The following is an 8,211-nucleotide window of genomic DNA, read 5'->3' on the forward strand; positions in this document are numbered from 1 at the left end:
TTGGGTACGTCTCTCAAACTCCCTGGTCTCAGATTCCTTGTATTCAAAATGAAGAGAAGAATCCTCACTCACAGACTTGCTTTGAGAAGTAAATAAGAATGCTGCCGGGTGCAGTGGCTCACGCCTGTAATCGCTACATTTTGGGAGGCCAAGTTGGGTGGATCACTTGAGGTCAGAAGTTGGAGACCAGCCTGGGCGTCATGGTGTAACCCCATCTCTACAAAAATACAAAAATTAGCTGGGCGTGGTGGCACACTCCTGTAGTCCTAAGTACTCGGGAGGGGGAGGCAGGAGAATCTCTTGAACCTGGGAGGTGGAGGTTGCAGTGAGCAGAGATTATGCCATTGCACTCCAGCCTGGGGTGACAGAGTGAGACTCTGTCTCAAAAAAAAAAAAAAAAGGGCCAGGCGCGGTGGCTCACGCCTGTAATCCCAGCACTTTGAGAGGCTGAGGCGGGTGGATCACGAGGTCAGGAGATCGAGACCATCCTGGCTAACATGCTGAAATCCCGTCTCTACTAAAAATACAAAAACTTAGCCAGGCATGGTGGTGGGCGCCTGTAGTCCCAGCTACTCGGGAGGCTGAGGCAGGAGAATGGAGTGAACCCAGGAGGCGGAGCTTGCAGTGAGCCGAGATGGCGCCACTGCACTCCAGCCTGGGGGACAGAGCAAGACTCTGTCTCAAAAAAAAAAAAAAAAAGAATGCTTATAAAGCACTTGGAATGCTGCAGTGCCTCCTAGCTGGTCTTTTTACAGGCAGCCAAATTGTGCTCTGTGCATTAGCTAGGCTAGAGGAGACTTTTATCTTAAATTAATTAATTAAGTAGTTAATTAATCTTTAGAGAGAGGGTCTCACTCTGTTGCCCAGGCTGGAGTGCAGTGGCATGATTGTAGCTCATTGCAGCCTCCAACTCCTGAGCTCAAGCAATCCTTCTGCCTCAGCCTCCTAAGTAACTGGGACTACAGCCATGCACCACACTTGGCTAATTTTTTTTTTATTTTTATTTTAAGAGAGGGTCCTGATATGTTGCCCAGGCTGGTCTTGAACTCCTGGCTCGAGGGATCCTCCCATCTTGACCTCCCAGAGGGGACTTTTAAAGTCAGGCCACTGCCTATTGAAAACTCTTAAAAATTCCCATGGCCGGCTGGGCGTGGTGGTTCAAGCCTGTAATCCTGGCACTTTGGGAGGCCAAGGTGGCTGGATCATTTGAGGTCAGGAGTTTGAGACCAGCCTGGCTAACATGGTGAAACCCTGTCTACTAAAAATACAAAAAATAGCCAGGCATCGTGTGGTACATGCCTGTAATCCCAGCTACTTGGGAGGCTGAGGAAGGAGAATCACTTGAAAACCCAGGAAGTGGAGGCTGCAGTGAGCCGAGATCACGCCACTGCACTTTAGCAGCCTGGGTGACACAGTCAGACTCTGTCTCAAAAAAAAAAATTCCCATGGCATCTAGACTAAAGCCCAAAGGGTACAGGGAAAGCACTTGAAGTGAAGGAGGAGAGAAGATGGTTGGGGATTTGAAACGAGATGCTGAAATAATCTAGGAGAATACAGCCAAGCATATTTGAAGCCATCCTTCTCTTCTGGCCATTTCTGTCTCTCTCCACAAGGCCACCCTAGTTCAGACCTCACTTGCCCCTGCAGCTGCTACCCTTCTCACTGGTCTCTCTCTTCTATGTGAAAAATAACAACCGGCCAGGTGCAGTGGCTCACGCTTGTAATCCTAGCACTTTGGGAGGCCGAGGCGGGTGGATCATGAGGTCAAGAGATCGAGACCATCCTGGCTAACACAGTGAAACCCCGTCTCTACTAAAAATACATAAAAATTAGCCGTGTACGGTGGCGGGCGTCTGTAGTCCCAGCTACTCCGGAGGCTGAGGCAGGAGAATGGCGTGAACCCGGGAGGCAGAGCTTGCAGTGAGCTGAGATCGTGCCACTGCACTCCAGCCTGGGCAACAGAGCGAGACTCCGTCTCAAAAAAAAAAAAAGAAAGAAAAATAACAACCAATTTTTTTTCATTATAGAAATTTTCAAAAGATATACAAAAGTAGAGTGACTAGAATAATGAACCCAACTTCAACCAGCTCATCAGCTCATGGCCAATCCAGTTTCAGTCACTCCTCAACTCATTGGAATTTTAAATTCCTCCTCCAGGGATTTTTTCTTTTCTTTTCTTTCTTTTTCTTTCTTTCTTTTTTTTTTTTTTTGAGACGGAGTTTCGCTCTTGTTGCCCACGCTGGAGTGCAATGGCGCAATCTCGGCTCACTGCAACCTCCGCCTCCCAGGTTCAAGTGATTCTTCTGCCTCAGCCTCCTGAGTAGCTGGGATAGTAGCACCAGGCGCACACCACCACGCCCGGCTAATTTTTTGTATTTTTAGTAGAAGCGGGGTTTCACCATGTTAGCCAGGCTGGTCTCGAACTCCTGATTTCAGGTGATCCGCCCGCCTCGGCCTCCCAAAGTGCTGGGATTACAGGCGTGAGACACCGCACCCGGCTGGATTGTTTTCTTTTATGTTGAAAAATTTCAGTCTCAGGGACAGAATAATATGACTTTTATTTTCTTTTTTTTTGAGACAGAGTCTTGCTCTGTTGCCCAGGCTGGAGTGCAGTGGTGCAATCTCGGCTCACTGCAATCTCCACCTCCCAGGTTCAAGCGATTCTGCTGCCTCAGCCACTGAGTAACTGGGATTAGAGGCGCACATCACCACGCCCAGCTAATTTTTGTATTTTTAGTGGAGATGGGGTTTTGCCATGTTGGCCAGGTTTGTCCCGAACTCCTGGCCTCAAGTGATCCTCCCGCCTCACCCTCCCAAAGTACTGGGATTATAGGCGTGAGCCACCACTCCTGGCCCTAGCTTTTTGTCAGTTCTCCTGTAGTAAATCTCTTGTTTGTTGTGGTGTAAACTTTATTCCAACATAGCTTCAGGGATTTACTTTGAATTCAGAGTTTTGATACTCAAAACCAAGTTAAAAGAACTAGAAAAAAAGAAAGAAAAGATAGAAAACAAAGAAAAAGAAACAAGTTCCTCTTTTTGCAAATCTTGCAAATCACAAGCCTTGGCTTTCTTTCTTTCTTTCTTTCTTTTTTTTTTTTTTTGAGACGGAGTTTCGTTCTGTCACCCAGGCTGGGGTCCAGTGGCGCGATCTCGGCTCACTGCAAGCTCTGCCTCCCGGGTTCACGCCATTCTCCTGCCTCAGCCTCCCGAGTAGCTGGGAGTACAGGGGCCCGCCACCACGTCTGGCTAATTTTTGTGTATTTTTAGTAGAGACGCAGTTTCACTGTGTTAGCCAGGATGGTCTCGATCTCCTGACCTCGTGATCCGCCCGCCTCGGCTTCCCAAAGTGCTGGGATTACAGGCCTGAGCCAGCGCGCCTGGCCAAGGCTTGGCTTTCAAAATGATTCCTTCAGGGATTTGCTTTGAATTCAGAGTCTGATACTCAAAATTAAATATCGAGAAGAAGGAAGGGAGGAAGGAAGGGAGGAAGGAAAGAAGGAAGGAAGGAAAAAGGAAAAAAGCCTCTTTTTACAAATCTTGCAAATCAAAAACCTTGGCTTTCAAAATTATTATTTCTGCCATGAATTTCAATAGCTTACTTGGGAACTCATAAAATAAAAAAATTTGGCTCTTTCTTCTTTTATTGGTTTGAGTCAAACCTTTCCAATTGGTTTATCCAGTATGATTCAGCCTCAGCCTTAATATATGATTTTTATGGGGAGAGGGGTCACAGGGTTTTTCAGAAAAGGAAAATAAGCATACTATTGCAACATGTGCAAAAAATGTCACCCATTGCTGTTTTTATTGTTGTTAAAGTAATTTTAGTGGACTTAAGCTATTTATCAGAATATCTATTGGCTGTGATGCTCACTATCCTGTTTTTTTCCTTGTGGCTTTAACCTCTTCAATTATAATTTCTCCTAATATAAAGTTTTGCATGGCCAGGCACGGTGGCTCATGCCTGTAATCCTAGCACTTTGGGAGGCTGAGGCAGGCAGATTGCCTGAGCTCAGGAGTTTGAGACCAGCCTGGGTAATAAAGTGAAAGCCCTTCTCTACTAAAAATTACAAAAATTAGCCAAGTGTGGTGGTGCGTGCCTGTAGTCCCAGCTGTCTGAGAGGCTGAGGTATGACAATGGCTTGAAACTGGGAGGTGGAGGTGGTAGTGAGCTGAGATGGGGCCACTGTACTCCAGCCTGGGTGACAGAATGAGAGTCCGGCTCAAAAAAACAAAAAACAGTTTTGAAAGATGCTAACTCCCAAGTTTGGGGTAGTTCTCTCTCTCTTTCTTTCTTTCTTTCTCTCTCTCTGTCTCTCTCTCTCTCTCTCTCCCTTTCTTTCTCTTTCTTTCTTTCTTTCTTCCTTCCTTCCTTCCTTCCTTCCCTTCTTCCCTTCTTCCTTTCTTCCTTCCTTTCTTCCTTTCTGTAGAGTTAGGGTCTCGCTTTGTTGCTCAGGCTGGTCTTGCACTCCTGGCTTCAAGCAATCCTCCTGCCTTGACCTCCCAAAGTGCTGGGATTACAGATTACATGTGTGAGCTACCATCTCCAGCCTGGGGTGGTTATTTTTCATTTAATATGTCAATATCCCAGGTGTTTCTGCAAGAGCAGCATCTTGGGTCTCTGCACCATTGCACACTCACAAGCCAGTGTCTTAGAGGTCACCTAAAGTTCCATGTCATTTGGAAGTCTGACACTCCTGTTTACCCTTGCATCATTGGATCCCCTTAGTCATAAGCACTGGCATTAATGTTGAGGTTAGGCACCTGTTAAAGCAAAGTCAGATTTTTCTTTTCATGCAGATCCACTGGGAAATCTCCCAATACTGTGTTTATCAAAACTAAAAGCCTCCTAGAATCAGGATTCATCCAGACAGCATGATTTAGGCCGAAACATAATATAGATATACAGAAGGGGAAGGAAGGATGGTTAGCGGTTAGAACCACTTACTGAGAATAGAATCGCTTATGTTTATTCTCAGCTCAGCCAACAGCTTCCCTGGCAACCCAAAGTGCCACAGCTGGGCTCAGCTTCCTCATGGGCAGTTTTCCTGGTGATAAAATCAGAATAGCCTGTGTCCTTACAGCCAGAGGTAAGAGTGCTTGTGTTTTTTTTTAAGTGGCCCCAATTGTTACAGTTGGGTGTGCCTTCATTTTTTTTTTTATTAATAAGAAACTTTTTATTTTAGTTTAGTTTATTTTTTGAGGCAGGGTCTTGCTTTGTCACCCAGGCTGGAGTGCAGTGGGATGAACATGGCTCACTGCAGCCACGACCTCCCAGGCTCAAGCCATCCTCCTACCTCAGCCTCCAGAGTAGTTGGGACTACACGCGTGTGCTATCAAGCCCGGTAAATTTTTGTATTTTTTGTAGAGACGGGGTTTCACCATGTTGCCCAGGCTGGTCTCGAATTCCTGAGCTCAAGCGATTCTTTCATCTTAGCCTCTCAACTTGCTGGGATTACAGGAGTGAGCCACCGCGTCTGGCCATTTTAATAATTTTTGCTGCATAGATCTACTGAAAGGAAGATTAGTTTTAACCTATTTGATTTTAATTCATCCTTTAAAGGATGAATTATGTATAAAGCCTTTTTATGTTTTTTTCAGATAGAAGACATTTTATTACATTAAGAATATCATGCTGGCTGGGTGCTGTGGCACATGTCTTGTAATCCCAGCAATTTGGGAGGCGAAGGCAGGCAGATCATTTCAGGTCAGAGTTTGAGAACAGCCTGGCCAACATGGTGAAACCTCGTCTCTACTAAAAATACAAAAATTAACGAGGCGTGGTGGGCCACGCCTGCGATCCCAGCTACTCAGGAGGCTGAAGCAGGAGAATCGCTTGAACGCGGGAAGCAGAGGTTGCAGTGAGGCGAGATTGTGCCACTGCACCCCCCTGCCTGGGCAATGGAAACTCCATCTCAAAAAAAAAAAAAAAAAAGAATATCATGCTGAAGCAATTTGCAGAGATTTTTTAAACCCATATTTAACATCCAGTGTTAGTGAGGATGTAGATAAACAGAGGTTTCATTGGCTGTCTGGGGTAAGGAAAGAGGGAAATCAGGAGAAATTTTAGCAATTCACATCCAAAGCCTTAAAATGTGCCATGTGAGGCCGGGCGCGGTGGCTCACGCCTGTAATCCCAGCACTTTAGGAGGCCAAGAGGCCAAGGCAGGTGGGTTACCTGAGGTCAGGAGTTCGAGACCAGCCTGGCAAACACAGTGAAACCCTGTCTCTACTAAAAATACAAAAAAGTTAGCTGGGCATGGTGGCACGTGCCTGTAATCCCAGCTACTCGGGAGGCTGAGGCAGGAGAATCCAGTGAACCTGGGAGGTGGAGGTTGCAGTGAGCCGAGATCACGCCACTGCACTCCAGGCCAGGTGACAGTGCAACACTCCGCCTCAAAATAAAATAAAATAAAATAAAATAAATAAAATATGCCATGTGAATCCATCAATTCTACCTTTAGAAATTCACATGAGGAGGCCGGGCTTGGTGGCTCACACCTGTAATCCCAGCACTTTGGGAGTCCGAGGCAGGCTGATCACCTGAGGTCAGGAGTTTGAGACCAGCCTGACCAACATGTAGAAACGCAGCCTCTACTACAAATACAAAATTAGCTGGCCGTGTTAGTACATGCTTGTAATCCCAGCTACCCGGGAGGCTGAGGCAGGAGAATCGTTTGAATCTGGAGGTGGAGGTTTCGGTGAGCTGAGATCACACAATTGCACTCCAGCCTGGGCAACAAGAGCAAAACGCTGTCTCAAAAAAAAAAAAAAAAAAGAAAAGAAAAGAAAAAGAAATTTATATGAGGAAAACAAATGTGCATGCAAAGATTTGGCTAAAAAAAAAACCCTCATAATAATATTATTTGTAAGCCTGGACAGCATAGCGAGACCACGTCTCTTCGAAAAAAAAAAAATAGCTGGGTGTGGTGACTCACACCTGTAGTCCCAACTATTCAGGAGGCTGAGGAGGGAGAATTGCTTGATCCCAGGAGTTCCAGGCTGCAGTGAGGCATGATTGCACCCTACCCTCCACCCTGAGTGACACAGAGACCCTGTATGAAAAATAAAGGCGGGTGAGTTGGCTCACACCTGTCATCCCAGCACATTGGGAGGCTCAGGTGGACAGATTGTTTGAGTTCACAAGTTCAAGACCAGCCTGGGCAGAATGGCAAAACCGCATTGCTACAAAAATGTTTTAAAACATTAGCCAGGTATGGTGTTGCGCCTGTAGTACCAGCTACTCAGGAGGCTGAGGTGGGAGGTTCATTTGAGCCTGGGAGGCAGAGGTTGCAGTGAACTGAGATCACAACACTGCACTTCAGCCTGGGCAATAAAACCAGACCTTGTCTCAAAAAATAAAATAAAAATAAGTAAATAAAATAAATTAATAATATTATTTGTGGGAACCAAGGGATGAAAATAGCCTAAGTGCTCCCAAACAGAAAATTAGCTTTAATATTGATGACACAACTCCACAATCCAATTCCAAACAATTACTTTAAAAGGATGTGAAGACATAGGCCGGGTTCAGTGGCTCATGCCTGTAATCCCAGCCCTTTGGGAGGCCAAGGCGGGTAGATCATTTCAGGTCAGGAGTTTGAGACCAGCCTGGCCAGCATGGTGAAACCCCATCTCTACTAAAAATACAAAAATTAGGTCGGGCGTGGTGGCTCACGCCTGTAATCCCAGCACTTTGGGAGGCCGAGGTGGGCGGATCATGAGGTCTGGAGATCGAGACCATCCTGATTAACACAGTGAAACCCCATCTCTACTAAAAATACAAACAAATTAGCCGGGCGTGGTGGCGGGTGCCTGTAGTCCCGGCTCCTTGGGAGGCTGAGGCAGGAGAATGGCATGAAACTGGGAGGCGGAGCTTGCAGTGAGCCGAGATTGTGCCACAGCACTCCATCCAGCCTGGGCGAGAGAGCGAGACTCTGCCTCAAAAAAAAAAAAAAAATTAGCTGGGCATGGTAGTGTGTGCTTGTAGTCCCAGCTACTTGGGAGGCTGAGGCAGGAGAATCACTTAAGCCCAGGAGGTGGAGGTTCCAGTGAGCCGAGATTGTGCCATGCACTCCAGCCTGGATGACAGAGCAGGACTCTGTATAAAAAAAAAGGGATGTGAACATAAAAAGATGGTCACAATTTATTAAGTAAAAAAAAAAAAACTAGGCCAGGCGCAGTGGCTCATGCCTGTAATCCCAGCATTTCGGG

This window comes from Pongo abelii, chromosome 18 (genome assembly GCF_028885655.2).
Source record: "Pongo abelii isolate AG06213 chromosome 18, NHGRI_mPonAbe1-v2.0_pri, whole genome shotgun sequence".
Classification (NCBI taxonomy): Eukaryota; Metazoa; Chordata; class Mammalia; order Primates; family Hominidae; genus Pongo; species Pongo abelii.